We start from the raw sequence: 15930 nt of genomic DNA, 5'->3' as shown, positions 1-15930 counted from the left end.
TGGAGACTCCCCGACAGACCAGATCTTCTGGCTCAGGGGCCGTTTTACCACCCGAATTCTCGGTTGCACAATTGGACGGCAGGGCCGTTGAAACCACAATACTGAGAGCAGCGGGATTTTCGGACCATTTCAGAGTCGTTAATACAATGATCCAGGCTAGGAGGCCATCCTCTTCCAGGGTCTATTATCGAGCTTGGAAGGCCTATTTTGGCTGGTGTGAGTAATCACCTATGCTCTGTTCCCTGCCATCTGTCCTAGTATTTTCTCCAGGCAGGGTTAGATGGCGGTCTGGCCCCAAGTTCCTTGAAAGGCCAGGTATCTGCTCTCTCTATTCTTTTTCAAAGAAATTTGGCCGCCCGCTTACAAGTCAGGACCTTTCTGCAAGGAGTGGCACGTGCGGCCCCTCCTTACAGATCCCCTGTGACTCCAGGGGATCTTAACTTGGTCTTGGAAGCCTAGACAGGTTCACCCTTCGAACCCCTCCAGGAAGCTCCCATGTCTTCGTTGTCCTGGAAGGTGGTATTTCTCGTAGCCTTCACCTCTACTGGCAGGTTTCAGAATTAGCGGTATTGTCCTGTCGCCCTCCATTCCTAATTATACACCGGGACAAGGTTGTTTGGTGGCCTCCTCCTAACTTTTTTCCCAAGGTGGCATCGGCCTTCCACCTGAAAGAGGATATAATCCTTCCGTCATTTTGTCCCGCTCCAACCCATCCTCTGGGGCGTTCTTTGAATAAGCTAGACCTGGTCAAGGCGATAAGTGTCTATCTGGCCAGGACCGCTCCCTTCAGGAAGGCAGACTCGCTCTTTGGTACCCCCAATGGCGTGAGAGGCAACAATTACCCACTGGATCAGAATGGCAATTCTGGAAGCCTACCGGGTGAAGGACAGGGTGTCCCCTGCTGGGGTCAAGGCCCATTCAACCCGGGTGGTGGGCGCCTCGTGGGCGGTACACAACAGGGTATCAGCCATACAGTTGTGCAAAGCTGCCACAGGGTCGTCCGTGCATAACTTTTCAAGGTTCTATAAGGTCCATACCTATGCTTCAGCGGACGCCAGCCTAGGCAGAAGAATCTTGCAGGCGGCAGTGGTGAGTTCTCCGACCTGAAGGAAGTTTGTCTATTCCCACCCTAGGAACTGCTTTTGGACGTCCCACGGTTTCTGTGTCTCCCAATAAGACAAAAGAGAAAACAGGATTTTGGTTGCTTACCATAAAATCTGTTTCTCAGAGTCATCATTGGGGGACACAGCGCCCTCCCATGATTTTGTTATCTGTAATGATTATATAATTGACTTACATGATAATGTCTCTTCCTACTGCTTTTTCACTAACTGATTGTCCTACAGCCTGTCGGAGGGGTGTATACTGCGGAGGCGGAGTTAACTTTTTTTCATGCATAGTGTCAACCTCCTAGTGACAGCAGCACACACCCTACGGTTTCTGTGTCCCCTAATGAAGACTGAGAAACAGATTTTACGGAAAGCAACCAAAATCCTGTTTTATGTTGCACTGCAATCACAGTTATATCTGTGACTGCAATGCAATTCAGCGGTCTTAATACACCTCTATGCGCATCCTCGGGGACACCTAGCGACCCTCGCATATAACACCTGTCACTGTCTCACAATATGGATAGAATCTTGACTACTGCTTCTTCTTTGCCCTGTGTATGGGCTCACACAGTGTGTTTAATAATGGTTTCACATTCATTCCCATATTATCTTTAACGTGGAGACGTAAAACATTAAATCATACATATTTGTTATTTATTATAGAATATCCCTAATATTGCTACCCATGCATATGGCCAGATAGGATGGGGGACCCCTTCTCCCGCACTTGCATTCCTGTCTCTGTAGAACATCTTATTGTACCTGTGGATATCTCACTTCACTCTCTATTCCGGCCTGCAGTAGAGACTATGGGAAGTCCAGCTTGTGTTTTTGACAGATACTCTGATGCAGTATCATATGCACGACATTGTAGAAGGCACTAATCTTGTCATGCGCAATCACAGCAGACACTCCCATGTGTTCCAGCATGAAACACACTGCTCTGGATATACGTAACGAGGTACTTACGGACATGAACGTTGGGCGACTTTATGCTCCGTGCACTCCAACGTGACGTACAGGAAATAGCGGACATGGGCGGTGGTGACCGGGTTAAATCACATAGAGCACGCCTCTTGGAGACTTCTAGCTTCTCAAACGCAGCGCAGGTGCAGTGAGTATGTAAAGAAAGTGTTCACATACATATTTATCCTCAATTTGACCCTTCAAATAGGAATGCATCCCTACAGATGGAGAAGCGGTCCACTTGAGAAGTGGGATATTTAAACAGGGTTCTTCGGACTGCAGACACAGAACATCTGCAGATATCATGACGTAACAGCTCACCATCATGCCTCCTGATGAGCCAACTGGTGAAACGAGTTGAGACAGAGGAAATTAAAAACACGCCTCTGGATAAGTACTGTAGTTTTCTATTTGTCAAAGACCTTATATCTTATGCATATCATATTATCAAGGGGATACTAAGGTGAAAGCCAACTGGTGTAATAGGTTCAGATAGTTAGCATTATAGTATATCAATGTTCTTCTGGTAAATATGATGAACAACTTTGTTCACCACCACTCCACCATTTATTTAAGGCTATCTAAGGATATTAAGGGATAGCTGACATGGAGCGTGGGCGCCATTTCGCAATGTTGTAGGGTGCCAACCTCCGCTGACAGGCAGAGGTTAATGATCTAGGCACTTAATAGGATAAGGTATTATTTTTCAAGCAATATCTATTTTATCAACTCTATACTATATATTGCTATTTCTCTCACTTTACGTACATTGCATGTGGTTTTTGTTTGGACAAATTTGGTCCTCTTGAACCATAGAGGTTAACAAGATTATTGGTATAATTTTGTCTGATCCTGTAGACCTATATTAGGGTACACTACGGACCCCAGGGACTGCCGCCAAGGAGCAGGGGCGCCATTGTCGATTACTACTGCCAACCTCCGCTGGTATGTGGAGGCTGAAAACTGGTGTCCTGAAAGGGTGAGTTAGCAATATACTGGTATATGACCAATATCTCTGTTTTTGTGTGTGAATATTTTGTGGGCGTTTATGATTTTTTTGGACAGTAGTCCATTTTAACAAGTATCTAATAAAGTACCGATATAGATGCTTATAGGAGTCTAAACATGTTAGTCAGATGTGTATTACTTTTTTTTAATGTTTTATATTTAATGGGGCAAGAGAAGGTGCTTTGAACTTTTGTATTTTTTTTTGTTTTTTAAAAAACATTTTTTTCTTCACTTTTTACTGCATTTGTCAGTCCCCTTAGGAGACTTGAAACTGTGATCGTCTAATCGCTTGTACTATACACGTCAGTGAAAAAAAACCACTTCTATGTATAGCGAAAATCACGATCTCCTATGAACACCAGCTAAAAGATGACTTTAACTGAAGAATCGTCATGACAAAAATGGGGGTTTTCAGCAGACCGCCAGTTGTCATGGCAACCCACTGGTGCCCAGCAATCACGTCATGGGCATGCTAAAGGGCGAATGGAATGATGTGCTATCCTGCCAGCGTGTTTAAATGCCGTTGTGAGAGCTCGACAGTGGCATATTACAGGTTAAATACCTCACCACCAGCGGATTAGAAGCAGATGATAGCTAAATAATTGAAATAAGGAAATGGTTGCACTCAATTGCATTAAGGCATATCAAATATGAAATATATGAAGTACGAATAGCATAATGGCTTTTGGAATTTAGAAAAAACATATGAGATACTTAGCACAAAATTTGGCCAAAAGAGCCCGCATCAAAATCATCGACACAACATATGACCTAGCTAAGTCATATTTCGTGAAGGGATTAAAACCTTCATGTACATCGTTTACATGCAGTTATCCACTTATGAACGTACAGTGCAGTATATAGCTGAGCATCACATGCTAACAATCAGTCACATGGCAGTGATAGAAGGTTACACATCACAATTCTTAAAGGGGTTGTCCACTATTATGCTCACTTACGGCGGCCACTTCAACGGTGTTGGCATTCGCGTTCTTAGGACTCACATGAGGCTATGTCATGTCATGCGAGACCTGCGCTCAATCAGCGCTGGCATCACCGTCCCCGCCTTCGGACGTATAAGTAATCAAGGGGAAGTGAGCAGCCAGCTGCAGGTCTGATTTCCTGTTGATTACTTATAAGTTCAAAAGGCGGGGAGAGCGACGCCAGCGCTGTTTGGGCGCAGGGCTCATGTGAGTTGTGATATCGCGTGTACTGACACCACTGGAACGGTGTCAGCACTGGACACAAGTATAGTTATTTTTATTGTAATGGGAGAAAGCATTTAGTGTGAGAAGGTGATGTCCTAGTGGTGGACAACTCCTTTAACTGCACTTTTTGGATCTCCTCTTTCTTCCCAGTCCATGGAAGGATTGTGTTTCATGTGCTGAGCAGCAGATAAAAGTGAATTAGTGAGCAGGGTAGTCAGCAACACCTTGCAACTTGTAATAAAGAGACATGCAGATAATTCTCATTGGAAGCTGTTACTGTGTTTCTGAACAAAGGCTTGGCATAGAAAGATTATAAAATTTGAAAACTTTGGTTTCACCCCCCTAGAACTGAAACGGACTTGATCTTCGAATATACAGCAAAATAGACGTAGTTTTAATGTCAATTGCATCTCTATCATTGCTACAAATAACAAGTTTTATGTAGGTTTACGATCACTATGCTAGCCATGATAGTCATATAAACTGAAGATAGGACGTATTCTAGATTGATAATAATTGTGTATGTTGTACCGGAGCCTCACTTTCACCAAGTATTAGAGACTGTAAAGAAGTGTAAGGCCATGTGCACACATTGAGTATTTGGAGAGTTTTTTGCCCCAGTATTTGTAAACCAAAACCAGGAGTGGAACGATCAGAGGAAAAGCATAGTAGAAACATTTGCACCCCTTCTGCATTTTTCACCCACTCCTGGTTTTGGCTTACAAATACCGGGGTAAAAAAAAAAAAAAACTTACCAAATACTCAATGTGTGTAATGTGGCCTAACAGATAAGAACAATCGGGTGGCACGCTGTGTGCCAGACAAATGAACACGTCCGTGTGATGTCCCATGATTGCCAAAGCTCTAATTACACCTGCCACTCCCTGAAAAGCTTCATGGGCAGCTAAGCTCATGTACAACAACTTCCTGGGTGGCTCTCACTAGAAAGCAACCTTGCTTTATTCTTCTAGTGTGTAAGACATGCTCCTGCTCTCAGTATGTATGGATTGGTGGGCCCAGAAGCCCACGGGATCAGCTGTGAGTCTCACAGCTGCAAGCATTCTTTTGGGAACCCAGCACTCGTATTTATCCCTGCCGCTTAATGTAATTACTGAAGTCTCTCACGCAGCACTAATGTCATTTGCACATTTTTACAGCTGAAGGGAAAGGAATGGCTGAAATGCTGGGACCCAGCTTCCATACTTTTATCAATGTCAACTTCTGATTTTTTAACTGCCAATGTCTGATTTGCTATTAAATAAATATATTAAAAACTAATATTTGTAATTTACAGATTTAAAAAACAAAGTTTTATATTTTGGGTTTTACATTAGAAAATAAAACAAACTGAGAAACTTATGCTCTGATACCCGTTTACAAGTTACATCATATCTTAACCCTTTATCCCCCGTAGCTTTTTTGCTTTTGCGTTTTCATTCTTCGTACCCTTCATCCCAAAGCCTTAAGTTTTTTTATTTTTCCACCAATATGGCCATGTGAGGTTTGTTTTTTGTGGGGCGAGTTGTACTGAAACTGCAAAAAAAAAAGCAATCCCACACTTGTTTTTTGCTTGGCTTTTTTACTAGGTTCGCCAATGCTAAAATTGACCTGCCATTATGATTCTCCAGGTCATTACGAGTTCATAGACACCAAACATGTCTAGGTTCTTTTTATATAAGTGGTGAGAAAAAAATTACAAACTTTGTTAAAAAAAAAAAATTGTGCCATTTTCCGATACCTGTAGTGTCTATTTTTTGTGATCTCAGATTGGGTAAGGGCTTAGCTTTGGTGCGCCGAGCTGATGTTTTTAATGATACCATTTTGGTGCAGATATGATCTTCTGATCGCCCTTTATTGCATTTTAATGCAATTTTTCGGCAACCAAAAAACCGTAATTCTGGCGTTTTGACTTTTTTTTTCTCGCTACGCCGTTTAGCGATCAGGTTAATCCTTTTCTTTTATTGATAGATTGGGTGATTTTGATAGCGGCGATGCCAAAAATATGTAGGTTTAATTTTATTGTTTTATTTTGAATGGGGTGAAAGGGGTGTGATTTGAACTTTTATATTTTTTTATACTTTTACAAACTTTTTTTTTTTTTTTTTTACTTTTGGCATCCTTCAATAGTCTCCATGGGAGACTAGAAGCTGCCATAACCCGATCGACTCTGCTACATACAGGCGATGCTCAGATTGCCTGTATGTAGAATTACTCACTTGCTATGAGCGCTGACCATTGGGCAGCACTCACAGTAAGCCAGCAGCGACGAACATAGAGGTCTCCAGGAAACCGCTGGTTGTCATGCCAACCCACCGGTGACCCGCGATCACGTGACGGGAGTCACCGGTCGGCGGATTTCCGGCGCGATTGCCAGAAGCGCATGTTAAATGCCGCTGTCAGCGTTTGACAGCGGCATTTAACGGGTTAATAGCCATGGGTGGATCGCGATTCCACCCACGGCTTTTCTGGGCACAAGTCAGCTGTTCAAAACAGTTGACATGTCCCGGGAAAGATGTGGGCTCCGGCATCAGCGTAAATGTATGCTCGATGTCGGAAAGGGGTTAACGATGATTTCAACCAAACCAATAATGTTCATAAACCGTAGCACCCTAAAACGTTCCCAATTCTACAAGGTAAACATGTGACAAATTGTGTATAATTAAAGAGGGTATTACACTTTCAGCAAATAAATGTTATTTCTTGTATAATGAACAACTGCACAAGTTTCCAATACACATTGTATGGAGAAAAGTATTGAGACACATACACATTACACCTACAGGAGCTTTTATGACATCCCTATGTAAAGTCAGAGGGAATAATAAGGAGTAGAACTAGAACAGCTTCTACTCTTCTGAGAAGAGTTTCTTCAAGGTTTTGGAGTGTGTCTGTGGGAATTTTTGCCTATTGACCTCACAAATAATCTTTTGGGTGAGACATCAAAGTTGGATGATAGGACTTGGCTCACAATCTTTGTTTTAGTTCAACTTAAAGTTGTTCAAAGGGGTTGAGGTCAGGGTTCTGAGTGGCCAATCAAATTATTCAATATCAAACTCACCCAACCATGCCTTCATGGAAGTTTATGCACTGTGGCACAATAAACTGTTCCCACAAGGTTAAAAGCATGCAAATGTCCAATATGTCTTCAAGCATTAACATGTCTTTACACCAAAGCTAAAAGGACCAAGGCCAACTTCCGAAAAGTAACTCTGTAGTATTATAGAATTATACCTTCTTCTAACCCAAACTTTACAATTGGCACTTGCAGTCAGACAGCTAACGTCCTTGTGAAGTTCACCAAACCCAGACTCATCAGACTGCCATACAGTTTTTTTGATTTTTTTTCTATGATAGCTGTTTTGATATTAGTGTTAGGGACCTGCAATATCATGAGGAGCCTTGACGGTGGCTTGCAGGCTTTATCTATTTTGGCCAAAATATTAACCAATACCTCATTTAATTTACTCATTGTATGCATTAATTTTTTGTTGGCTTGGTCTATTGGGGCGTCTGTCACTGTGTTGTTGCATATTTTAGTGCTGTAGCAACCCGCCTGATAATACTATGGGCGTCATTAAAAGGTTGCAAACCAGACACTGTGCATCACACTTATATATGTGTGACTGGCGTCCTATGCAAGCCTTATCTATGTGCATTTTTCCTACTAGGCAGCCAACCCCACCATGGTTTGTTAGATGTGGTGTGGTTGTTTCTATCAGTAGTTTGCACCTGAGCTGCCCCTTGCCTCTATTAGTGGAGGCCAGCTGCATCCTGCTATATGTGCATTTGTCATCTGACAGGGTTCTTGGTAAGGCCATATCTTGTTTTGTGAGTTTTTATTTTTATTTTTTCTATGTTAGCTGTTTTGATATTAGTGTTAGGGACCTGCAATATGATGAGGAGCCTTGACGGTGGCTTGCAGGCTTTAACTATTTTGGCCAAAATATTAACCAATACCTCATTTAATGTACTCATTGTATGCATTAATTTTTTGCACTTATTTTCTCTTTTGCAGGATGCAGTTGGGCCTCTTTTTGTTGGCTTGGTCTATTGGGGCGTCTGTCACTGTGTTGTTGCATATTTTAGTGCTGTAGCAATTTGCCTGATAATACTATGGGCGTCATTAATAGGTTGCAAACCAAACACTGTGCATCACACTTATATATGTGTGACTGGCGTCCTAAGCAAGCCTTATCTATGTGCATTTTTCCTACTAGGCAGCCAACCCCACCATGGTTTGTTAGATGTGGGGTGGTTGTTTCTATCAGTAGTTTGCACCTGAGTTGCCCCTTGCCTCTATTAGTGGAGGCCAGCTGCATCCTGCTATATGTGCATTTGTCATCTGACAGGGTTCTTGGTAAGGCCATATCTTGTTGTGTGAGTTTTTTTTTTTCATTTAGATTGGCTTCCAATAATTAAGAAGGATGCCCTCCACTGTTTCGGTGTAAATGTGCAATTAAGATCTTTTTCCCACTTTTGTAAGCATGAAGTTAGTGAAGGCAGGGTATTCTCCAACATACAATCATAGCCTATGGATAACGCCCTAATTTGTGATGTGGGGTTTATTAGCATAGAGTATAGTTTAGATGGTGGAACATGTACCTGTTCCTTCCTTTCAGTCAGAAAATGCCGGATTTGCAAATATTTATTGAAATCCCTATGAGTGACATTGTATCTATCCCGCAAAAATGGGAAATTAATTAGTTCTTTCCCCTCATACAAATTCCCAACTGAAATGACTCCGAAAGATTTCCAACTTTGGAGTTTGAGGTTCGGGATACAATGCTCCAGCGTCTCTATGGGGGCTTTTAGAAATGCGGTTTGTATAAGGCCTAGTTTATTAGTCAGCACCTTCCATAACTCCAGAGCCGCGTCAACTGTTGGAGACATGCTTAGGTTTCTATTAGAGACTGTGATGCGGTGTACATGGTAATAGGCTGAGACATTGGAGGTTCTCATCAAATGTTTTTCAATTGTTATCCAGTGCCAGTCATCATCGTTACTCCAAATGAATCGTAATTGTTCAAATAACGCGGCTCTGTAGTAACGGACCACCGTGGGGCATCCCAGTCCTCCCTTACTCATAGGGATGCAAAGCATATCGCTTGGACCCTGGATTTTTTTCTCTTGCCAAATATATTTTATGATCATTGCTTGAATTTCTTTTAATATTTTCATTGGGAATATGATGGGGAGGTTACGGAACAAATACAGTATCTGTGGGAGAATGAAAATTTTAACTGATGCTATCCTGCCCAGCCATGATAGTTCATGTTTCTTCATACGTAACATGTCTGACTGGATTTTCTTCCTCAGAATCTCATAGGTTAATGATAGCATTTCATCTGCTGTAAGCCGAATACCCAGGTACTCAATACTATCATCAGGGCTGTGGAGTCGGTAAGCCAAACCTGCGACTCCGACTCCTCAATTTCCCTTACACCGACTCCGACTCCAACTCCGACTCCCACACATATTGCTTATATTTAAGTGAAAAATTTATTGTAGTACAATGTGAACCTCAGACATTTAATCATTTTTATGATCCAATAATCAAGATATTTAGATAGAACAGAATATATATTGGTGTACTACCTGGTTTTCATTCTTTTTCGTACAGATACGATATGGATAGACAGATATGGATAAATGGATAGATAGAGCAGATTTCTAATCTGCTTTTGCTATTGAGAACATTATCTATGAGCTCAAAAACCTTTCAGGTGATGCAGTTTTTTAAAAAGATGATCAACTTTTGCAGCTGAAAAACGTATCCTCAAAAAACACAGGAAAAACGCTGTGTGTGAATGTAGCCTTAGATCAGGAATATAACAGCCATTTATAGGACATTTCATAACTTTCCCAAACTCCTATGAATAAATATTCAGCACATCCTGCATTGAATTACTGTACCAAATTTATTATATATTTTAGGAGTCGGAGTCGGTCCATTTTATACCGACTCCAACTCCGACTCCACCAAAATGAGCACCGACTCCGACTCCGACTCCACGACTCCACAGCCCTGACTATCATTCCCCCATTTAAAAGGATATGTATCCTGAAATTTTTTTGGATACACTACAAATGGGGTTAGATTTAATACCTGACATTTGGACATGTTCAGCTTATAATATGATATTTTAGTGTATGATTCGATTATTTGCATTGCTGCTGGTAATGACTCTGCAGGATTTGTTAACGCTAGGATGATATTGTCCGCAAATAATCCGATTTTGTGTTCGGTTTTATTCACCTGGATTCCTGATATTGCTGAATGTAGCCTAATTTTTTCCGCTAGAGGTTCAATCACCAAGGCGAATATAAGGGGTGATAACGGACACCCGTCTCATCCCATTGGTGATAAAAAAAACCGATCCGATATTATTTCCGAGATAGAAACTGATGCTGATGGGTGAGGATATAACAGAGTAATTGCCTTAAAAATATTACCCTTAAATCCGAACCTGGATAAGACCTCAAACAGATATCCCCAGTGCACCCGATCGAACGCCTTCTCCACATCCAACGATAGGAGCAGAGAAGGCGTCCGATTCTCCCTCGCCACGTGAATGAGATTACTCATTCGTTTGGTGGTGTCCAATGTCTGTCTAGATTTGATAAATCCGACATGATCCCTGTGCACCAAGGAAGGGATTATATCCGAGATTCTATTTGCTAAAATTTTAGAGTATAGCTTGAGGTCAGTATTTAAAAGGGATATTGGCCTGAAATTATTTGGGTGGTCGGGTGATTTGCCTGGCTTAGGGAGGGGGACTATGGTCACTTGTAACATTTCATCACGTATTTTGCCCGTTTCAAATATGTTTTGGAAAACAAATAATAGGTGTGGGGACAAAATTTGGTTGAATAACTTCAAGTATTCATTGGTTATACCATCTGGTCCTGTGGATTTGTTATTTTTGGTTGCCTGGATGGTTTGTTAGATTTCTTTTTGGCTTATGGGTTGATTTATAACCATCAGTTTATCCTCTGGGATTTAGGGTAGGGATATGCTGTTCAAAAATTATTAATTAGATCCGCATTTGGTTGTGGGGTCAGGTTGTCATTCTCGAGATTATAGAGTGATGAATAATATTTTGCGAAGGTATTTGAAATTTCTTTAGGGTTGCAAATTTTATTCTTTTGGGAGTCTTGTATATAAGCTATTTTTTGCTTTGTTAATCTCGCTTTAATCTTATTGGCAAGTATTTTACTCGCCTTATTCCCCTGCCAATAATATTTTGCTTTGTTTCTCCTCAAGTTATGCTCAAATTTATATTGAAGTAGCTGATATAATTCATTGTAGTTTCCCATATACCGTGGGTGAAGGATTCTGTTTATGGGTGTCCTCCAGTGTTGCTATATTTTTGTTTAGCTCTTCTATTTGTCGCATTCTTAGTTTTTTGTGTTGAGCTGCTATCTGTATTTGTCACCCTCTTATATAGGCCTTGTGGGCGCACCACTCTGTGGTCGGAGACAGATCAGGGGTACTATTGATTTTAAAATGTTCTTTGAGGAGGTCGTTTACTTGGGATTTGATGTTATCTGAGGATATTAGAAAGTTATTAATTCTCCACGGGGAATAATTTACATTATTGTACTTCTTTTTAATTTGACAAGTTACAGGGGCATGGTCCGACCAGGTTATGTTTCCAATTTTGTCTGACTGTATATTTTGCATGAGCCATTTGTCCACTACCATTAGATCCATTCTTGAATATATTTTATGTGGGTGGGAGTAAAACGTATAATCCCGCTCAGAAGCGTGAAGGACTCTCCACGCGTCATACAATTCTTATGACATGAGACACTGGGATAACTCATGGGACTGGGGTTTTTTCTTTGAGCACTAGGATTTGTCTATACTAGGGATCGGAGCGATGTTAAAATCCCCACAAATTAGCAGGGATCTTTGTTTATGTTAGACAATTTAGTTATAAGATCTTTAATGAAGGTGATTTGACCTGTATTGGGTGCGTATATGGATGTGATTGTATACACTTTATTATCAATGTTACATATTAATATTACATATCTACCTTCTTCATCTAGAATGCTGTCATTAAGTTGGAAAGCTATAGTATCTTTTATTGCAATCGCTACACCTCTCTTCTTTTTCGCCGCAAATGACACGTAAATCTATGCGCATCCTCCCGGTTTAGATGAGTTTCGACACATAATATGTCCGCCTTAAGTTTCTGGGCTTCCTTCCAAAGTAAAGATCTTTTGACGGGGCTATTTAGACCTTTCGCATTAATGCTTGAAATCTGAAATACCATCGTTTACAGTAATATGTAAAAGTATCAATAAGTCACCAAATATGGGGCACTAATTGGGGAAATGAAGGGGTAAAAGTTATTAACAACAACTATAACAAGTACAACTTGTACAACTCAGAGTCCGGTTCTATGTAAACTAACTGGATATTCGCTCCTATCCAGTATTGGGGGGGTGAGAATAGAAAAAAAGAAAATATTATTCTCGCGTCCTTCAACCTGCCAGCAAAACAAAAAAAAAAACTAGTAGAAGGGTGTCCGTCATAAGCACATAGGGGCTACATATAGTCACAGAATACTTGCGTGGAGATTAGGTCCATTCTTTGCTCAGCGTCGGTGGTCTCTTCTTTAGCGGGGAGCTGGTGTCTTCATCCACCGATGCCAGGGACCACTCCTGGAGCAGGGTCATGGCCTCTCTGGGGGACACAAGGACGTGGGTGACTCCGTTCTTCATCACTATGAGCTTCACCGGATATCCCCACTTGTAGATGATATTGTTGTCTCGCAAAATCTTGGTTGCAAATGAAAATTCTCTCCTCCTGTTCAGGGTGGTCGCGAATAAGTCGGCGAATACTAAAACGTTCCGAAATCTTTCCGGAAGATCCTGCTTTGCTGTCGCTGCCCTGGTCACTGCCTAGTTGAAGTGGTAGAAGTGCAGCCAGGCTATCATGTCTCGTGGTGCGGAGCTGGGAGCAGACTTTGGCTTAGAAATCCGATGCGCCCTGTCAATCAACAGGTCTCTTTGATCTGCCGACGGCATTAGGGTTGTAAAAAAGTCTGTTAGGAACTCCTTTAAGGCCTCCGTTGTTACGCTCTCAGGGATTCCTCTGAACCACAAATTGTTGTGCTTAGAACGATCTTCTAAGTCTGCAAGCTTCAGTTTTAAGGCCATGATTTCTTCGTCCGCTTCATTATGCGCATCCACAAGATAGTTAGGCGCTGTAGTATATTCTTCCAGTTTCCCCTCTATGTGTGAGGTTCTGTCGCCAATCTGCGTGACTTCTTTATGTATCGCAGTGAAAGCCGATGTGATGTCAGTATGAATGGCTTGTTTCAGGTCACCCAGCAAGGATCTGAGTGTGGCTACAGTAACTGGGGCAGAATTGGAATCTTTAATAGGAGATTGCAGGGGAATGGTCAGGGCTGTGCTTTGTGACTGCAGATTGTCAGGCTCTGGACCTCCAGCACTTTTAGCAGGGGAGAGGAGCAGGGACTGCAGCGCTGGTGAGAAATTCTGTGCGACCAGAGTATTTGCAGCTTTATTGGGGGTGTGGGGATGATGTTGTGCTTCAGTGTGCGGCTCTGAGCCTGACCGCACACTGTTACTGCTCATGCTGTTGCCAGCGGCTGCGTGGTGTGTCGCGGCCGCCATCTTGGATGCGGCTGCCCACCGCCTCAAAGACCTGGACCCTGCCTGGCGCCTGCTCCCTCCTTTTCCCCCGCGTCATCCTTACTGCACTCTGTTCTCCGGTGATTCCACCGCCCCTGCCTCGATAATTAAGCCTCCTCCGGTTACCCTCCTTTGCTTTGAGCAGCATTGTTAATGCTGGTGGCTGGAGAGCTCTGGCCGTGCGCGTCCCCTCAGCTCAACATCCGGGAGTAGAATAGGCACGCCAACCTTTATATAATCTGCCACTTCCTTGCTGAGTTGCTGTGGTACCTAAATATTTCAAAATTTCAATGATACTGCTCACAGGTGATCATAGAAGTAAGGTTTCTCCTTGTGGAGAGAGACATGCCAGGTCTGGCATGTCAATATGCGGAGACAAACGCCTTGCACCAAGCCAAATCTCATACTTTGCACTGATGGGGGGCAATACCCTGAAACATTGTCTCTGCAAATTGGGATTCTGGGTTGGCTTTTATCCCAAGTCATATTGCAAGGCTCACTAAAGGGTCAATAGGATTGCTACTAAGTAGCACTAGAGTTCCTACCCTCTTCCTCTCTGGAGACAATTTGCATACACAGTTAATCATGGAATTGACCTATTATCGTGGCCTTCAATAATAGTATCATGCTCAAAAAGCTTTTTAAAATGAGACAATATTTCACATATACTAGTATACGCAGACTGGCTAGAGACCAGACTAAATGACAAACCTGATTTTAATAATTAAGACGGGAGTCCCAATACTTTTGACCATACTGGCATTTGGAGTGAGCTTTGTGTAAGACATTTAACTCTTTCAATGTACAATTAATTACTACTATTAGAACTGGATGATTAAGAAAAAAGTGTGCAGGTCTGATGAAGCAGGGTTCAGTAGAATACTGCTGCATTTTGACAAATTAAACAGAGTCAGCATGGGTTTGTAACTAATAAGTCATGTCAGACTAATTTAATTTCCTTCTATGACGGTATTACTGATTGGGTGGATCAAGGAAATGCTGTAGATATAGTATATCTTGACTTCAGCAAAGCATTTGACAAAGTCTCTCATACAATCCTTATTGAAAAAATGACTAAGTATGGAATGGACAAGGCAACTGTTAGGTGGATTCATAACTGGCTTAGTGATCGGACCCAAAGAGTGGTCGTAAATGGCTGCACATCCAGTTGGAAGAATGTCTCAAGTGGGGTACCACAGGGCTCTGTCCTGGGCCCTGTATTGTTCAACATCTTTATCAACGATTTAGATGAAGGAATTGAGGGTAAACTGATTAAATTTGCTGATGACACAAAGCTAGGAGGGATAGCTAATACTAGAGAAGAGAGAGAGAGGATTCATAAAGATTTAAATAAACTGGAGAAGTGGGCAGCAACTAACAGAATGGTTTTTAACAGGGAGAAATGCAAAGTACTACATCTGGGCAATAAAAATGAAAAAAGCATATATAGAATGGGAGGAATAGGGCTAAGTGACAGCACATGTGAAAAAGACTTGGGTATACTAATAGATCACAGACTGAATATGAGTCAACAGTGTGATGCAGCAGCAAAAAAGGCAAATGCAATTCTAGGATGTATTAACAGAAGCATACAGTCTAGATCACGTGAAGTAATTATTTCCCTCTACTCCTCTTTGGTCAGACCTCATCTGGAATATTGTGTCCAATTTTGGGCACGACATTTTAAAAAAGACATCAACAAACTGGAGCAAGTTCAGAAAAGAGCGACCAGAATGGTGACCGGTCTGCAAACCCTGTCTTATGAGGAAAGGTTGCAGGATTTGGGAATGTTTAGTTTGCAAAAGAGAAGACTGAGAGGAGACTTAATAGCTGTCTACAAATATCTAAAGGGCTGTCACATTGTAGAAGGATCAACTTTATTCTCATTTGCACAAGGAAAGACTAGAAGCAATGGGATGAAGCTGAATGGGAGGAGACACAGATTAGATATTAGAAAAAACTTTTTC

General features: G+C 41.8%; 1 protein-coding gene across 3 annotated transcripts in view; it reads right to left on the bottom strand.

Annotated features, from left to right (window-relative positions):
* Positions 1 to 15930, bottom strand: part of USP45 (ubiquitin specific peptidase 45) — a 234746-nt gene that overhangs the window by 188165 nt on the left and 30651 nt on the right. The window lies entirely within an intron of this gene.

The sequence above is a fragment of the Dendrobates tinctorius genome, unplaced genomic scaffold, assembly GCF_039654945.1.
Source record: "Dendrobates tinctorius isolate UK_male_01 unplaced genomic scaffold, ASM3965494v1 ptg000111l, whole genome shotgun sequence".
Taxonomy (NCBI): Eukaryota; Metazoa; Chordata; class Amphibia; order Anura; family Dendrobatidae; genus Dendrobates; species Dendrobates tinctorius.
This window is presented reverse-complemented; position numbering and strand designations above follow the sequence as displayed.